The following is an 18502-nucleotide window of genomic DNA, read 5'->3' as shown; positions in this document are numbered from 1 at the left end:
TCTTTCTCCCCCCCCCCCTGTATATTTGTGGCTTCTTTATAAAAAAAAATTCAGGTGTCCATAGGTGTGTGGGTTTATTTCTGGGTCTTTGATTTGATTCCATTGATCAATGTGTGTGTTTCTATGGCAGTACCAAGTGGTTTTTGTTACTAATGTTCTGTAGTACAGCTTGAAATCAAAGATGATGATACCTCCAGAAGTCCTTTTATTGTTAAGGATTGTTTAACTTCCTGGGCTTTTTGGTTTTCCATATGATGTTGAATATTTTTCTTCCAAGGTCTGTTAAGAATTGTGTTAAAATTTTGAAAGGGATTGTATTACATCTGTATATTACTTTTGGTAGGATGGCTATTTTTACTATGTTAATCCTACTGATCCATGGGCATGGAAGACCTTTCTATTGTCTTATACCTTCAATTTCCTTCTTTAAAGACTTGAAGTTTTTATCATACAGATCTTTCACTTGCTTGTCTAGAGCCACCCCAAGATATTTTATATTATTTGTGGCTGTTGTGAAGGGCGTTGTTTCCCTGATTTCTTTTTCAACCCATTTGTCATTTGTATATAGGAGGGCTACTGATTTTTTTCAATTAATCTTGTATCAAGCCGCATCAGCTGTAAGCATTCCCTGGTAGAATTTTTGGGGTCACTTATATATAGTACCATATCATCTATAAATATGTTGACTTCTTCCTTTCCAATTTAGATCCCCTTGATCTCTTTTAGTTGTCTTATTTTTCTAGCTAGAACTTCAGGTACTATATTGAATAGATATGGAAAGAGCAGACAGCTTTGTCTTGTTTCTGATTTTAGTGGAATTACTTTGAGTTTTTCTCCATTTAATTTGATGTTGGCTTGCTGTATATTGCCTTTATTGTGTTTAGGTATAGACCTTGTATCCATGATCTCTTCAAGACTTTTATCAAGAAGGGGCGTTGGATTTTGTCAAAGGCTCCATCTGATGAGATGATCATAGGCTTTTTCCTTTCAGTTTGTTTACATGGTGGATTACATTGACAGGTTTTTGCATGTTGAACCACCCTGCATCTCTGGGAGGAAGCCTACTTGTTAATGGTGGATGATCTTTTGGATTTGTTCTTGGATTCAGTTTGTAAATATTTTGTTGAGTATTTTTGCATCGATGTTCATGAGGGAAACTGGTCTATAATTCTCTTTGTTGAATCTTTGTGTGGTTTGGGTATCAGGGTGACTGTAGCATCATAATGAATTTGGCAATGTTCCTTCTGTTTCTGTTTTATGAAATAATTTGAGGAGTATTGGCATTGGCCCCTCTTTGAAAGTCTGGTAGCATTCTTCACTCATCCCTCACTTTTAAGCCCCCCCCCACCCTTAGTTTGGTGATGGTTGAGAGGAGTGGCCCTCAGAATACAAACGTGGCTACAGCCTGTGGGTGTGGTGCTGTCTCCCTGCGGATGACACGTGCCTGGAAGGATCACTTGTCCCCTCTGGAGTTCTCAGCCTTCCCTTAGGACTGAAGTTGACAAACTCTTTGAGATAGAGATTAAGAGTTAATTTGGTTCAGCTTGGCACCAGTGGCCCATGTGATTCAAAACACAGGCTTTAGCCTCCAGCACAGCTGGGTCTCAGGCAGGGCTGGCCCTTGGCCAGCACTGGGCTCCAGGCCTATCCCTGGACCCTTCAGACTGGGAGACTAGGGTGGCAATGACACCTCAGGTCATTTTGTTCTGGTTCCTGATAAGACTGTCAAATGTCTTTCCAGATGAAGGTTCCAGTTGTAGGTCCTCTGACCTTCACATTGTATCACAAGCGCTGACCTGTTGGTTACTTATTTGAACACCAGTTGTGTACCTTCCTGCTGTGACTTCTCTAACCTGGCCTTCATGGGCATGTTTTTATTGAGGTCAAAACTCTGAGGAGAAGAGCAAGCTGATGCTACTGCTCTAATCAATGCCAAGGCTATGATTGTCGTTGCATATTTCCAATGAATTGACTAATCTACAGTTCTTTCCCTCTAGTCCTGTGCCACCATACCCCTGTGTACTGGCCACATCCAGTTCTGTGTGAAACATTTATGTTTGTACTTGTTCTGATGCACATATAGCTTTCTATGTGTGCTTAAATGTAGATAAATTGTATATGTGTCGGTCAGTAAGGTCTCCAATAAGGCTGTGTAACAAATAACTCCAAACTCAGTGATCAGTGTACAGAAATAAGCCCAAGCTTTCTTGCTTGTGTCTGTTGGTTGCTGTGACAGGTGCTTGAGGTTAATGGATGGGTGGGGTCCAGGTTAGGGTTTGGGTTGGCTTAACCTACAAGTCTCCCATCATCCTGGGGTATCTACTCTGAGAATATTGCCAGAGCAATAGCAGAAATGCAAGACGGATGAGTGTAAATCTGTGATGCCTCCAGAGGCTCAGCTGGGTTGAGACATGGTCATTTCTGTCCATGCTGCCTAAACAACGCATGTCAGAGACCCACTGTTAATCGGGAAGGAGCAGCAAGTGAAGATGTTTTGCTAACAATGGGCCACATGAGTAACAGTGGCCCCATAACACTAAAAACAGCTAAAAAAACCAATCACTTCTTATGAGTGGCCATTATGGTGACACTGTAAAACATGTTATGTGTTTGTGGCAATGATGGTGTGGACCTGCCACTCTGCCTCAAGGAGAGCAGTGCATTCATGAAGGAGCCCCCCACCTATGCCCACCTATAGTGGTAACACTGGGCGGTGCTGTTTAGCAACTTACTATTCTATCTTTCACCTACTTTAGAGTGTGGTCCTACTTATTAATAACCAGTTCTAGAGCTGGGGCCATGATTTGGTAGTTAAAAGCACTTACCTCCAAGCCTGGTGACCTGAGTTAAATCCCAGGGCCTAACACAGTGAAAGGAGAGAATTAACTCTCACAAGTTGTCCTCTGCCCTGCACATGCATAGCATGATAAGTATTCATGTGTGCACACACATGAACCAGATAGATAGATAGATACATAGATGGATGGATGGATAGATGGTTGTAGGTGGATTGATACTATTTTAGGGGCACACATCGTGGTACATCTGTAGTATCAGCACTTGGGAGGCTGGGGCAGGAAGATGACTATTTCAAGATCAGCTTGGGCAGTGTATCTAGTACACCCTCTGACATACATAGTGTAAAGTATGCCATGTCATGGTGACAAAAGCAGCCCCCCACCCCCTGCAGCTTGTGTGCAGCTAGTCTCTAGATGCATCAAGAGACCACACTGAAGCCAGGCATGGCAGTGGCCATCTGTTATCTCAGAACTTCAGAGGCTGAGACAGGAGAATTTCAAGTGCCATGACAGCCTGAGCGACATGGTGAGACCTGGTCTGAAAAAGAAAAGTTAAAAACCACATTGGGTGAGTGACATCTGTCACAGGTGTGTGTAAGTGCCCCGTGAGTGTGCATGAGAGGGTGAGATTCCCTGGTGCTGCATGCCTCGGGATGTGTTCATGTTGTGAGGCCAGACGGCACATTCAGCTCACATCCGGGGAATGCTGAGTTTCCTGAATAGTGACTCAGGCCATCTTGCTGCTTCTTAGTTCTCCACAAGCCCCATGTTTGTGACCTGCTCATATGGCTGTCTATACCGACCCTTGCCAGAAGCTGCAACTGGACAGACCCTGAGCATGGTTTTCTTTCTAGTGGCGGATGATGTTGTGGTTCTGATTCTCTATAACCCCCGCTGCTACATGGAAACTCATTTGTTTATCCTGTCCTGGACCTCTGTGAACCCCCCTGGGGAGGCTCCACCCCGAGGCTGCATGCCATATGCCGTGGTATTGGTGTACTTTTGGGGGGTGCTTTATCAGGTTCTTATACCTATCACCCCTTCAACCCTTATTCCACCCTAATCCCTTCCAACCACCCAACCAAGGAGAGAAAGAAAGCTAGAAGGGAAAGGGATGTAGACAGACATCTTTAGACTACTTCCTGTTGACCAAAGGCACGGAATTCCTTGCATCAAGTCTAGTCTTCATCATCAGGATATCCAGTGTCTTCTTGTTGTCTCTTTGCTCACAACTATTTGACAGACCACAGCAACAGGAACCAACAGCAGTCTCCTCAGAGCACCCCATCCCTGCTGAGGCTCTCGCATGTGTACCCTCTCAAAAGTTCACAGAATTCCAAGCGTCATACACTCTCAGAAAACTATCTGCAACTGGCAAAACCATGTTCCTGCTAGTGCACGAGGCAAATCATAATCACCTGCTGTAAAGCAGCCTCTTGCCTCACACCTAGGATTCAAACAAAGACATCTTCACATAACAGAACTGTTTTTTTTTTTTATTTTTTAGAAACCAAAGTGTTGACTACACCTGTTAGATGGAGATAGTTATGGATATTCATAAGTTGGGTGGGCAGTGTGTTGTGTAACTGTCAGGGAGTGTGATGACATGAACCCCAGTTCTGTAGCCTACCACACATCCAGGGAAGACTTGGCCCAGCCTGCTGCTCCCACACATGAAACACAAGATTGAGTCAATCCTGAGAGAAAGTGAAATCACAGGACTGGCTGGGACAGGGCTGGGGTGGTGACCAGTGGGACGTGCTTAAAAGGGAGCACCTGGCATCCACCTGACAGAAAAGGGAAAGTAAGAGCTGCAGGAGGCTGCTGCTTACAAACTGGGTGCTCTTCACAGCCAGCCCTAGGAACACTCTCAAAAATAGTGTTCAAGTGTGGACTTGTAGGTCTGCAAGCCGGAAGCATGAGGCTTGTGGTCATCTCTAAGTTCAGTTCACTTATCCACTCTGACTTATATGACCGGCTGAACCATGGACCTGTTGACCGCAGTGTCAACACACAAGGGACTACAGATGCCATCAGGGAATGTAGATTTTTTTCCTGCCTCAGATGGGGTCTCACTAGGTGGCCCAGGTTGACCTGGAACTCATGGCAACCCTCCAGCCTCTGTTTCCTGAGTGTTGTGATCCCAGGAGTATACCACCATGTCTGATTCATTAGCTCCTGGGCCTGCAGTCATACACGATCCTGTTGGTGACCTTCAGGTCATCATACATTTCGCAACCACTTCATTTTCAAGCTCTGGGCTGGGTCTCCTCCAGCTGGGTGTGCCCACCCAGTCAGTACAGGGCAGGAAGGTACTTCTCCATGCCTTTCTGCACTTCCCTGATTAGTTAGTAGTGGGTCTGAGAATGTCTTCGTGCCCTGGGACTCCAATTCAGAACCCTCTGATCTGGGTGGACTCCTCCCACCCAGCATCCTGCTAGTCCTCCTGTCTAGCATCCTTCCACTGTGCCTTTTCCGAGGAGAAAGGCTGTGGTTAGGGAGAGGGCTGGCAAGCCAGACACACTGGCTCGACAACAGGCCAAGGATTCAACAAGGATGAAGCCAAGTTCGTCTGCCTTGTCTCTGGCATTAATTATTTAACCTTAATTAGCAGCTCTGAGCAGAGAAACTTACCTCCTGATTGGTGCCACAGAGAACCCCAAGGAAGACACAGATGTCACCTGACAGATTTTTCTTGATAGCGGGGGCATTAGCTCTAGGAACCCTTCCCCCCCACACAATAAATTTCAAGATTGCTCCAGTACCTTATATAAATAAGCACGACATTTGTACACAACCTACACACACACACACATACACACTCCTGCACATAATAAACTGTCTCTAGGTGGCTGACAGGGCCAGCGAGCTGATGTCATTCTGCACATGCTCAGTTATGGGCACAATGCTTTTAAGAACATATTTTTGCTATGTGGTTGTTTGGATCTACAGGTCTGGGACTCATGGATAGAGTAAGCCATGTTTGTTTTGTTATGAATGGCATGGAGAGAAGGATGACAAAGCCTTTCCTGGGCACCTTCCTCAGTGCCCTGCTGATCAAGAAAAGAACATGAACATGTGAGTCAGACCCACAGTGTGCTCAGCATCTGCTCTGCGTGCAGTCTTTGGTCCTTTGACATCTCCTGGGGGATGACAGATGACAGACCTGTCTGGCTCCTCTATTCATTCGGTCTGTGTGGTTCCAGCATGTTACCTGCTTTGAGCTGGCTCATTCTGGCCCTGAGGAGGCACAGGGAGCAGTTTCCCTGCCTTCCCAGGCCTATGTTCCAGAATGGGGGGAGCCAGACAAGCCACCATTGTCAGCTTTTATGCTGTAACCAAACCCTGGGAGAATGGCGGTACAGGGTGGAGAGTGAGGAGCTGGGGGTGGGGGTGGGGTGGGGCGGGGCTCTTTTGGTTCGCAGATTCAAAGGGTTCAGCTGAGAACCATCGATGGCCCACAAGCCCACACCCAGCTCCTGACTAATATCTATAGAAGGTCCTACAGACCTTGAGCACAGCTAATCACAGAGTGTCTTTGCAAGATGTTATCAGGGCTACAGTACATGGGAATGGGAAAAGTTGGTTGTGGTAAGAGTGTGCTGGAGGGTAATTTTGCTGTGGCCTTGAGCCCTGTGGCATGTGCCACGAATCTGCCCTCAGTCTCCCCTCACCACCATGAAGCAGATAAACAATAATCGAATCTTTAGTCAAGATGTGTCTGCATGCATGCATGCATGGTGTGTGTGTGCATGTGTGTGTTCTATATGTGTGTTCCTGGGGGTAGTATGGATGTATATGCCCCAAAACACTGGATCTCTCTCTCTCTCTCTCTCTCTCTCTCTCTCTCTCTCTCTCTCTCTCTCTCTCTGTGTGTGTGTGTGTGTGTGTGTGTGTGTGTTGAGACCAGGTCTTACTGCAACAACCCTGAATGGCCTGGAACTTGCTCTGTAGACCAGGCTAGCCTTGAACTCACAGGGATCCACTTGCTTCTGTCTCCTGACTGCTGGAATTAAAGGTGTATGCTATCCCATCAGGTTCTCCATTTTATTTTTTAAGGCAGGGTCTCTCACTTAACCTGGAACACATTGATTTGATGAGACTGCCTGGCCAATGAGCTATAGGGATCTGCCTGTCTTCTCCCAGCACTGTGGTTACAAACAGACATTGAGTTGCCCAAGTTTATGTGGGTGTTCTGAATATGAACTTGAGTCTTCGTGCTTCTGCAGCAGGTATTTCATCAATTGTGCCATCCCCCACTTCCCCCATCCCCCCATCCCCCCACTTCCCCCATCCCCCACAACAGAAACACAGCTCTGATAGTTTGAAAGGGAAACAAAGAACATATGGGCTCAAGTGAATGAAGATCACCATTCAGGCATGGCTGGATCCAGAACCCAAATGCTCTCTCTGGGATGTATCTCTTTTCGGCTCCTGTCCTTGTGGGTCTTTTGCCCTGGCTTCCTTCTCAGGGAAGCCATCTCCAGGAGATGCAGGGTCTCTGGGGAGGGGAGCACAAACATAGTGATTGCAGGGAGAATTGCTCCCACAGAAGCTCCCATGGCATATTCGCACTGGTTGACGTGGGCTGGGCACCTTTGCTGAACCTATCACCATCATGGGTTCATCATGAGAGGTCAAAACTCTTGTTGGCCAGGTCAGTCTTGTGATCTTCCTTGGGGTTGGGAGTAAGGCCAGTTCCAGACCCCAGGATAGGGGAGGGGAGGGAGAGTCCTTAGTTGCTAGCCTCAGTAGGGAAAAGTCCAAGGGGCTAGCCTGCTCTCAGACCATGAGTTTATTTCTGGCACCCCATCTATTCTCCAGTGTAGTGACTCTTGAGTCTTAGCTGGCAGCAGAGATGTCAAAGAAATACATGCCCTTAGCAGAGGTGAGAGGTCTAGGCTGGACATGCAGCCTGGGTCTTAAGCAGTGGCTCTGGTAGATCTTCTGTGTAGAAAATAGACCGTGTCCTCTCTGATTTGCTGGCTTGAAGTGCTGGACATGGCGAGCCTTGCCCATGCCAGGCAAGACTGCTGGCACCGAGCCTTAGCTCAGCTCTTTCTTCGACCTTTTCTCTTGGAAATAAGATCTGGCTCATTGGTCTGGAACTAGCAGTGCAGCCCAGGGTAATCTAGAACTCATGATCTTCATGCATCCGAATCCAATGCTGGAATTACAGCAGTGCACTGGGCCTGTGGTTCTTCTTATCGGTGAGCCACGTGGGGCCCTCAGAAATTCTACATTCTCTCTTGTGACAAGCAGAGAGCCCGTGAGGAGGGAACCTGGGAGGGATGAAGACCTGCAGCTGGATGCCACCCATGGCCAGCTCTGATGCAGTCAGAAGCTGGGTCTGGACTAGTAGACTGTGCTTCTGAGCCATGTCAAAGCCACTCTGGTGAAATGCTTGGCTCCTGGGCCCCGGGGAGCCAGCCTGTGCAGTGACCCTCTGACCCAGCCGCTCACCATGCAGCCCCCATCAACACAGTGTCCGCAGGAAGCTGGCAGCACTGAATGGAATCCAATTAGAGGCCTTGCCTGGTGTGAGGCCATGAGGCCATGGCAGAGTGGCTGCAGCTTTGTTTGGGTTTCTCAAAACTCCTGGGGATTTTGCTTGCCTTAGGACAGGGCCAGGAGCTGTCAGAGGGGACTGCAGGCTGGAGAGGAATAAGTCTGACACATTAGAATCTCACGCATCTCAAGGCATCTTAGTGGATACTTTCTACAGCACACTAGAGAGCTGGGCATTCTGGAGTCACTGAGGCCTGGGTCACAGTCAGCTGACCACGCCCACACATACTGATTGTGTGGAGTTGACTTGGGAGTGAGTGCCAGCATCCTTTAACTCTGCGGAAAGGATCCCAGCGTGTGACCTGGTTGAAATCACTGCAGTAGTGGAGGGTGAGGGATGCCTGGAAACTCCAGATGAACTCTGCCTAGGCTGGGAAGCCAGAAAGCCTCTTCCAGGGGAGCTGTCTGTGCAGAGGATGGAAGCATGATTAGAGGGCAGCTAAGATGTGGGCACAGAGGGCAGGAAGCTGAGGAAGAGTGTTCAGGAAAAGAACAGAATGTGCAAAGGCCCTGTGGTACTGAAGGGTGGCATGGGCTATTTGGGAGAGGGGCATCAGGAAGAAGGATGTGGAATCTTAGGCAGGAAGGCCCAGAGCCCATGATATAGAGTCTTTGTCTGCAGAGCATGGGAAATCATGAAAGACCCAATAATAAAGGGTATGGTCATGTTGCCATTTTCAAATGGTTTTGGCTGCCGTGTCTCTGGCAGACAGCTAAAGCATGAGGGCTTATGGTAGCTTTCCTTGGATCTGCTTACAGTGGTGTAAGTGGCCAATGATAGAGGAGGGGTGGGCTGCTCTGTGCTGATGTCAAGAGCTTGGATCCCAGTCTCTCACTCTGAGCACACTCCTTGGCTCCTCTGAGCCTCAGTTTCCTCGCTGAGACACATGGGTGGTGCTCATCCCCATTTCACAGTAGCTGTGAAAATTATGTGCGGAATTAAATGTCCCCTTCCCAGGGGGCCTTTGGTTGGTGTCAACGCTCTCTGCCAATGCCTCTTATTACAAAGACCTCCTTTGCATTGCCTGCTGGGACTTCATGCCAAGGCATTTCATAAAGCCCATCTGTATTTGTCACAGGCTGACCCTGAACTCCTCAAGGGCATGGCTGTTCTGGCCTTGATTCCATCTCTCCACCAGTCCCTGGCACAGAGCAGGTGCTTTGTAGATGTTTCCACAGAGCTGAACTGGGTCAGCCTGTGGTCAGGTGGCTGTGATCTTCAGTGGGTACCCTCTCTGAGCAGGGCTAGGAGTGGGCCAGCCTGTGGTCAGGTGGCTGTGGTCCTCAGTGGCAGGCGTTCCCTCTGCACTGTGTCCAGTGTCTCTCCTGGCAGATTGGATGCTGTCTGCTGGTGAGAGTTGTCACTCTGCTCTCTATCCCTGTCTCCTGCAGAGTTTTAAAAAATTCTACCTGAAAGGCTGCTACTGTCTAGACAGGCTCTTCAGCATGCAGCTGTCTAGACAGTCCCCAGCTCACTCCAGACCGAACCTGACCTTCAGCTCCTGGGATCCCCTTACCTCCCCTGCTGTGGTGAGTGCGTTTTCAGTCATCCAGCAGGCTTTCTGCTGTCACTCTGAACACAGTGGTATCTTGCCCAGACTCCTGGGACTCTTCACATGTCCCAAGCAGGGCCCTGTTCTTAGTAGAGCCCATCTTCTCTCTTTTGCCTCACACTGTCTCTGTCCTTCTCCTCAGTGCCAGCCCTGTCCCTTCACCCTGTTCCTGCAGAGAAGATCCCCAGCTGCCCAGGGAAGTCTGGTTCTTCAAATTGGGAGGGGCTTTCTCCTTCTCTTGAGCACTGCTATGGGATGAGCCCACATTCATGATGTGGCATGGTCCTAACCTGTCACCTCCCACCTCTTCCCAGTCCTTAGCGGTGTATGTGTATATACGTGTACACACACACACACACACACACACACACACACACACACACGCTCACACACGCTCACACACGCTCATACACGTTAACCATACCGCACTAACCCCATCCATGTCCCTGTAAGAGCACGTCTCCCAGAAACCTCTTAAGGGAGGAAGGATCTGCTCTGGCTCAGTCCATATGGCTTTCTTTCCCTTATATTGGGGTACATCTGGTAGATCCACTCCCCTCTATCTATGGGAAGATGAGCTGATGGCTGTTTACATCATGATGAACCAGGAAGAAGACAGGAAGGCAGGAGCCAGGAGCCAGGTATAACTCTGAAAGGCCCGCTCCTGGTGCCCTATTTCCACAAACCCAGACCTCACCTCCTGATATCTCTGCAGCCTCCCAGAATAGCACCAGCAGCTGGGAGTGGGTCATTTAAACAAAGCCTACAGGGGACACTTCAGACTCAAACCGTAACAGACCTCTAATCTCTAGGGCATAGTCCTTCCCCTGTTTGCATATAGGGCTCTCTCAGTGAAGCTCAGATTTTCTGTATCGTTCCTTCTCTGAAACCATCTGCAGTTCTCTGTGGCTCACAGATTCCAGGGCCAGCAACTTCAGCCAGCATGTGTCCCTTCCATTACTTTGGCTCCCACCTGGCCTCACCTTCCAGCCATCCTCACTTCTTCCCTACGGCACTCCCTCTTCCAAGATCCCCCATCTTTCCCAGGAAATGCCCCATAGTGCAATACTTGGCATGGCTTCTGCTGACTTCAGTCTGAACTACCCCTCCTACCACGTACAGTCACACACCCGGAGAAGCCAGGTCATGGGTGTCTCTTTTTGCGATCTAAACTCCTTTGGCTGGAATTCATGCTCCTCCAAGGTGAGGTGGCACTGAGAGCTGCCCTCCCTCTGCCTGCCCTGCTTTCCTTCAGAAGGCATCTGTGTTGTTTTCTCATCCAGCTGCCCACAGTCAGAGAATGTGAGCCCAGTCCCCAGCCAGAGACCTAGTCCTCATGGTCATAATCAGGTTGGCTCTCCTGTCCTTTGACAGGGACTGGCTTACACATAGGTGGTGCCTAGCTCTATGAGAGCTTACAGAGTCTTTCCTGTTCTTAGGAGGAGTCATAGAGTCGGCCTCTCTTCCCACCTCAGCTCAAGGCTCTTCAGGCATCTAAGAGCACAAAGGCAAAAAAGGAGAACTCATCACCCGTTCCTCTCAGGAAGGAGCAAAGGTCCCCATCTGTAATGATGCTATTGAACAACTAAATGCATCTACTACAGAGACTTCCCTCCAAGGGTTCTTGCATGCTGGTAAGAAAATCCCCTAGCCAGGCATGGTGGTGCATGCTTAAAAGCCTAATGCTTAGAGGCTAAGATAGGAGGCTCATGAGATCAAGGCTATCTGGGCAACAATAAGACCCTACTTCAATTTTTTTTTCTAATGAAAAAAAAAAAAAAAACCCCAGACTGGGGATATAGTCAGGGCACTTGCCTATTTTGCATGAGGCTCAAGGTTCAATTTCTAGTACCAAATAGATATAAAAATAGACAATTTCTGAACTATGGGTTAAGTGGTTTGATCCAGTGGCTTTTGTAACTTGCAACCTAAAACATTCTGGTGGATACAAGGTCTGTGGTCAGGTCAATCATTGGACTTCCCGTCACCAGAGATAAATCAGTAGACTGTGATTGGCCTCTGGCTCTGACAGTAGTTGTCAGAGCAGTAGTTGAGCTAGAGAGCTCAGTGCCAGCCAAAAGTAAGACACCACAGTTGCTGGTGGCCCAGCCCAGTATCAGCCTGCATCCGGCAGTAGATTCTGGCGCCATTGTCAGGTCTCCTTCTACATCTGAGTGATGCACGTTGAGGCAGTTGTGACAGACTGAGCACATAGATCGTAAGCAACCACACGATGCAGGAGACTACAGGGCTTCACTGTGGACTTGAACACTGCTCATAACGCCACTCAGACGGCTGGGCAAATGGCACCTAGGAGCTGTCCATTGTGCAGTTCTGAAATCACAGTTGCTGAAGGAGGAAGGCGAACTGGAGGAGCCACAGACACTAGGGAATACAGCCAGGCCGTGCATCACCAAGTTCCACCTTTCCATCCTTTGAGTTAGATGCCTCAAGCAGGGAGATGTTTAGAGGCACGGGCATAATGGAGAGGAGAGACCCACAGTTTTGACATTCTTGTGGCCACTAGAGAGATGGAGGGACGGGGGTAGTACAGAGGAGAGAGAAATAAGTCATTTCAGGCAGGAAGGACAGATGATGGATGGGATGGGACAGATGGGCCTGGTCATGGCAAGGACAAGCAGATGAGCCGTGATGGATGTGTTTATTGTGTCTTATTCATCTCCACAGCCGATTGGGGAGCATGCTGAACCGGGGAGGCGGAGGAAGAACCTACCTGGTTGCCATTTGTGGTTGGCTTGAGACATTAAAAATGATGACACTGGGTGCCAATCTCCTGCCATTGCCCCAAATGACAAACAATAGGTATTGTCTGGGAGGCTATTGTCCAAGAGACATCATTAAAACAGGGACCTGAAAACACAGTAATAAAAGTAAACTCAGACAGTGCTCTGGTCACAGTGAGGACCACTCCAAGCCCTTGAGCCAGTTCATTGAGTGTTCAGGGAGCCGTGTTGTACGGACTTGGCATGACCGAAAAAGCTTTTGAAGGATGGATAGGAGTTTGGGAGGAAAGATGGAAGGAAACCAAGAAGGGAGATTGCATTATACCTCTTGTTTCAGGAATGGTGGGGATGGGCGTGGTGGTTTAATCCCTGCGAGCCTCATTCTAAGGAGTTAAGGCAGGAGGATCTTGAATTCCAGGTAAATCTGGGGTACAAAGTGAACATCTGTCTCAAAAAATAAAAGTGGTGAATTCACATAGTGTTTGGTCTTAATGGTTGTTTTGCAGGAAATGGAAGCTGGAAATTAAAGGTTTGTATCACTGAAGAGTGCTATACAGCCACACTGGCCTCGCTGCTGGGCCAAAGCCTGGAAAGAAACCATCCACCTTGGACAGGCAGGCAAGGGGGAGGGGCAGCCAGGAGGAGGTGTGAAGAAAACTGTTGCTTATTGTATGGCCAAGTGGGAACGTATTTTAACACTTGAGCAGACAGGATGTCTGCATGTGTTTGCCAGCGTCCATCAGTCTCAGCCGGGAGCCAAGAATGACACTGTAGGACGTCGCCTTTGCCAGCCCTTCTGGTTGCAGTGTCCTTTGCACACCAGGTAGACTGATGGGTCATAGAGATTTAGAAAAAAGGGAGGGCCAGCACAGACTCCTTTCCACCTGTCAGAGTCTTAAGAGTCTCCAGTCCTTCTCAGCCAGATTCGGGTTAGAAATAACCTGCTTCCTCCCCCTTAGTTCCTGAGATGAAACCTCCAGGCTCCTGAGCTCTGCTCCTCACATCCCCTGGTGGGCCACTGCAGCCAGGGCAACCTCTGTCCGCCTTGGTTGTCACTGTCTGGACTTGCTTGCCTGCTGTGCCTCTCTCTTTTCTCCTCTCACTAGCAGGAGAGCTGGCAATCTTTGGGGATTTAATTACATGTTCCCTGAAGGCCTTTCAGCCCATCACAGGGCTTCTGTAGGCTGCTGGCTGGGAGGGTGACAGCAGCCTGCTGTGATGAACAGCAACTCCCTGCCTGGTGGTGTCTGTACCCAGTGGCCGGCCCACGCTCCTTGGGCTGCTTAGCATTTGTTTGAGCAAAGCATGCCTTGGTCCCATTTTGCAAGATCAGATAGCCAATGGGAAAAACACTCTCCCGCAAGAAGATGATGAGAGAGAGGGTGAGCTGTGCAGACAGGGAGGCAGCCCACAGGAAGGCGCTCTCCTGAAGGGATGCTTGTCCCCCAAGGATTCTGGAAACTTCCCATGGCTAAATAATGACTTTAAGACTGCCCACGTTAATTAAGTCTGCCTCACATGCAGACAACCGCCACATTAGAGCCCCCAAAGTCAGTGGGCTAGGGTTAGGGAACACACAGAAGACCCCCATCGTACACTGAAGCAAACATTTGCTAATTGTCCCTCTACTAAAGGCTGACGGCTGTAGGAATTTGGAGAGAGCTGTGGCTGCTCAGGGTGTCTGAAGAGCTTCAGCTAGGTCAGCAAGAGTTGTTTCTTGGGAGGGGTAGGGGGAAGGTTGACAAGATGGCTCAGTGGTGCTTGCTGCTAAGCCTGACAGCCTGAGTTGGATCCCAAGTGGTAGAAGGAAACAGTTGGCTCCCACAACTTTTCCTCTGACCTCCTTAGGTGTCGGGAATGTGTGTGCATGCCTAAAAAAAAATTAATGTAAAAACAAAGGGTAATTTTCTTACACATGGCACAATGACCATGTGGGAGGAAAGCAATGAACAGGGGCTGTGTGTCTCAAGATGCCTCGAAGAAGACATCCAGAGAGGCCTTGCTGTTCCTCTGCAGGCAAGATTTCCCAGGCATTCTCCAGTGCAACTCCCTCTGCTTGTTGTTGAGAATAGATTTTTGCTGTGGTTTTGAACTCATAATCTTCCTGCCTTTGGCTCCTGAGTGCTGGAATGACAGATATGCTCTACCACTGTGCCCAGCTTTTCAGTCATCTCCAAATATGCTGTTTGGTGTGTAAGGGGGAGACAGAGCAACGCTGGGAGAGATGGAATAAACCCTTCACCTCTGGTCCCTTTTCTTGTCTGTGGAAAGATCTGAGTGTGTCTAGACAACCTGCAGGCCATGCTTCCTCTGTGTGAGGCTGCAGTGAGGTGAGGCTGCAGTGAGGTGAGGCTGCAGTGAGGCAAGGCTGCAGTGAGGTGAGGCTGCAGTGAGGTGAGGCTGCAGTGAGGTGAGGCTGCAGTGAGGTGAGGCTGCGGTGAGGCAAGGCTGCAGTGAGGTGAGGCTGCGGTGAGGCGAGGCTGCGGTGAGGCGAGGCTGCGGTGAGGCCAGGCTGCGGTGAGGTGAGGCTGCAGTGAGGTGAGGCTGCAGTGAGGTGAGGCTGCAGTGAGGCGAGGCTGCGGTGAGGCGAGGCTGCGGTGAGGCGAGGCTGCGGTGAGGCGAGGCTGCGGTGAGGCGAGGCTGCAGTGAGGTGAGGCTGCAGTGAGGTGAGGCTACAGTGTGCCTCCCTTTCTTGCTGCACTGCCGTTGCTCTCACGCACACTCTTCTTACTATGGCTGGGCCTCTATAGAATGGATGAGGAGACTCCATTTCCAGGGACATAGGATCTAAGTGGACCTCCCATCTTCTTGCTGCCATGATGGTCACCAGATGTTAGGTGGTTTACACCTTTGCAGGGATTACAGAGAAGTAACAGTGTCCTCCTTCTGGGCATGTGCGCTAGGCTGGAGGGATGCCTGCCAGGAGCTGCTGGTGTGTGGCTTGTCATCTTCTGGGATGCCCTGAGAAGGCTGTGAGGTAGCCTGAGCTCAGTATGTCTGATGGTCCCTGTGTAGCACAGCCATGGAGCTGGTAAGGAACACAGGGCTGGAGGGTGGACAGCCTCAGAGTCTACTATAGGCAGTTAGTTCATTCTGGCAACAGTGGGAAGCCATCTCCCCCTGGGCATCCCCGATTTCTAGAACTTTCTTTGTTCCCTGACTTATCCCTCCACCTTGAGTCATCCAGATTTGACCAAGAGTTGGAAGGTCCAGGATATCCCCAGGTTCTGCTGACAGCTTGCTGAGTGAAACGTGAGTCGGAATCCTCACACGGCCTACTTCAACTCTGGTCATGATGGAATTGGACCAGTTCAAAGGAGAACAAAAATGGATCCTTTCATCTCTTCCCTGTCCGATTGGTAGTGGCTGCCTGGACGTCTGGGGGTGGGGGCAGGGGAGACTGTGAGGCAACTCCTGGACTCTGTGGGACAGGGTCATGCTTAGTTAGCAATGTCTGCCTTGGGTAAAGACAAGGAGCCAGTGACTTGTTTATCTGAGCACACAGGTCCCATACGCACCTCCTACAGTGCTGGATGTTGGTTTAGTGTGATATATTAGTAGCTTGCAGCTCCAGACCAAGAATAAAAATGTCCAGCAATCCAGAGAACCTACACAAGCCTTCCCAGTCTATAAAGTCTTTCAGGTCTGTTTTTCTATTAGATCCCCCACAACTTCCTAATATTTTACAGGAAGGTATATTTGATGCCTACCTTGCATCCCTTCTTCTGGTACTCACTCTCCAGGCTTGCCCTGGGTATCCATTCCTGTGTCTGGGCCTCTGCCTCGGAATCAAGACTAAAGCAAGAGACTCACAAAAGCCCATAGAACCCCCTAGCCAGAGTGATTGGGTGAGATGTAGCCAGACCCAACCAGAAGTTAGGTGATGTCAGGATTATGGCTGGACATAATCTATTCTAGCACTGGGAAAAACTAAGGCAGGAATGTGAAAAGCTTGAGGACAGCCTGGGCTACGAAGTGAGTTTAATACCAATCTTCACAACCATAGGACCCCATCTAAAAAACAGAAGGATTGTGCCCAGTGGAGTTGGAGGTAAGGGCTATGGCCTGCAACCTTGTATATCAGCCACTATTCTTTCTGCTGTAACAAAGTAGCTGGGTTTATCCTGGCTCACAGTTCCTGGGGATACAGTCCTTTATGACAGAGAAGGCACAGGCATCATCAGTGGGAACCAAGTGTCCAAACAAGTGAACCCATGGGAGGAGGTTCACAATCACACCACAGCACCTTGCAGATAGTTTTATATTTTCTCTTAGCATGGCATTTGGTGACATCAGCTCTGAGCTCAATGTCAGCCACACTGAGACATTTGGTGGAGACTGGGGACCGCCTCTGAGAACTGCCTTGTCCCCAACAATTTTCTTGCCTCTGCATGCAACCTGAGACTTAAGTTACATGATAGAAGGTAAAGTCTCAGCTAGAGGACCAAGTCCTGGATCCAGCTGTGCCTGAAGCTCTAGGTCTGTCTGTCATTATACATTCAACTGGTCTGTTGTTGAAGCCTGTCTGGCTTGTATTTTCTGTCACCTATTTCTAATGGCCAGTTATCCATTTTATATGCAGGCAAAAAAAAAAAGAGTTGTCAGATAGATTAATATTAATGTTTCTAAAGTTTGTTAATATTTCCTTTCTGTCTTAGAGGAAAGTCCAGAGCCTACTTTGGCTCCAGGGGCTTGCCCAGCCTGGTTCCACCCCTCTCTGGTTTGGATCAAGGCCTTCTGGGCTTTGGCATCACCAGGCTCTATCATGGTCTCCAGCAGCTGCCTCCTGTCCCATCTCCTGCTTCTTCAATATATTTTGTCACCCTGTCTGGAATGCTTTTTCTCTTTTGGGGTCTTCAATCGCGCCATTGTCCCTGGCTCAGCTTGTGGTTCCAGGCTGCCCCTCTTTCACTCTCCACGCCCAGCACATGACGCTTTCCTGAGGCTCCCGCCCTCTGGATTGGGGCTCATGGGAGCTCTGGACTACATCAGGTTTGTCTTCACAGGCTTCTGAATTTTTGTTGCAATAACCTTGCCTCTGAGATGCTCGTGAGGGAGGCCAGTCTGTCCACAGCTCAGCACCCTGTGCAGTTTAGTGCAGATGGAAGTTGGGATGGACTTTCATTTAAACTGTCCATCTGTCCAGTCACACTGGCTTCTGTTATATAGGCTCTAAGCACACACAGATGTGCTTCTGCTTCAAACTGTCTGTCTGTCCAGCCACAGCAGCTTCTTGTTTCTACCCCAGGGCCCTGCACTTGCTGACAGAAGGTTTCTCCCAGAAGCACTGCTCCTTGTTGATTCTTCCTTTTTCTTTTGGCTGCAGCCCAATGTCACCCCCTAGACTTGGCTCCTGGGTGGTGACCCTAAGAAATGAGCCTCTTTCTTGTATTAGAAACTTACTTTTGCTTATTAACGACGAATGCTCACGTAGCGAAAAGTGCATACGGGAAGGCTCCTAGGAGAGGCCACCGTCTTCCCACAGCAGAATCTGGCCTCTCTTCTCCACAGCTGCCTGAGGGGTCACAGCGAATAAACATGACCTTGCAGTCCAGCCAAGGACAATTTTCTGAAGAGTGGACAGTGGGAGCCTTGATGGTCTTGTCACTGAGGTCAGGGGCTCAGGCACTTGGCTTTGGAGCTTTTACTGTAAAGAACTTCAGCTGCTTGTCTGGGGGTCCCACCTAGTGAATGGTTAAAAAGTGAATTTCAACAGCGGGCACCCCAGGGTGTGAGCTCACATTTCCTCCTGAGCCCTATCCTCACACACTAAGCACCCTGCACACAGTACATGCTCAGTGAGTACTGTGTAGTAAGTGGTGAGCACTTGTGGTCCAGG

The 18502-nt window shown here is 49.2% G+C and overlaps 1 protein-coding gene across 4 annotated transcripts in view; it reads left to right on the top strand.

Annotated features, from left to right (window-relative positions):
- Gsg1l (GSG1-like) overlaps positions 1-18502 on the top strand; it is a 204346-nt gene that overhangs the window by 84762 nt on the left and 101082 nt on the right. The window contains exon 3 of one of the 4 annotated variants that reach the window (XM_030242626.1): positions 11359-11553. The exons of the other annotated variants lie outside the window; for them this stretch is intronic. The gene's annotated coding sequence lies outside the window, so the exon portion shown is untranslated. The remainder of the gene's footprint in view (positions 1-11358; positions 11554-18502) is intronic. 4 annotated transcript variants of the gene reach the window in all.

This window comes from Mus musculus, chromosome 7, assembly GCF_000001635.26.
Source record: "Mus musculus strain C57BL/6J chromosome 7, GRCm38.p6 C57BL/6J".
NCBI lineage: Eukaryota > Metazoa > Chordata > Mammalia > Rodentia > Muridae > Mus > Mus musculus.
Note: the sequence above shows the minus strand (reverse complement) of the source record. Positions and strands in the feature narration are given on the sequence as shown.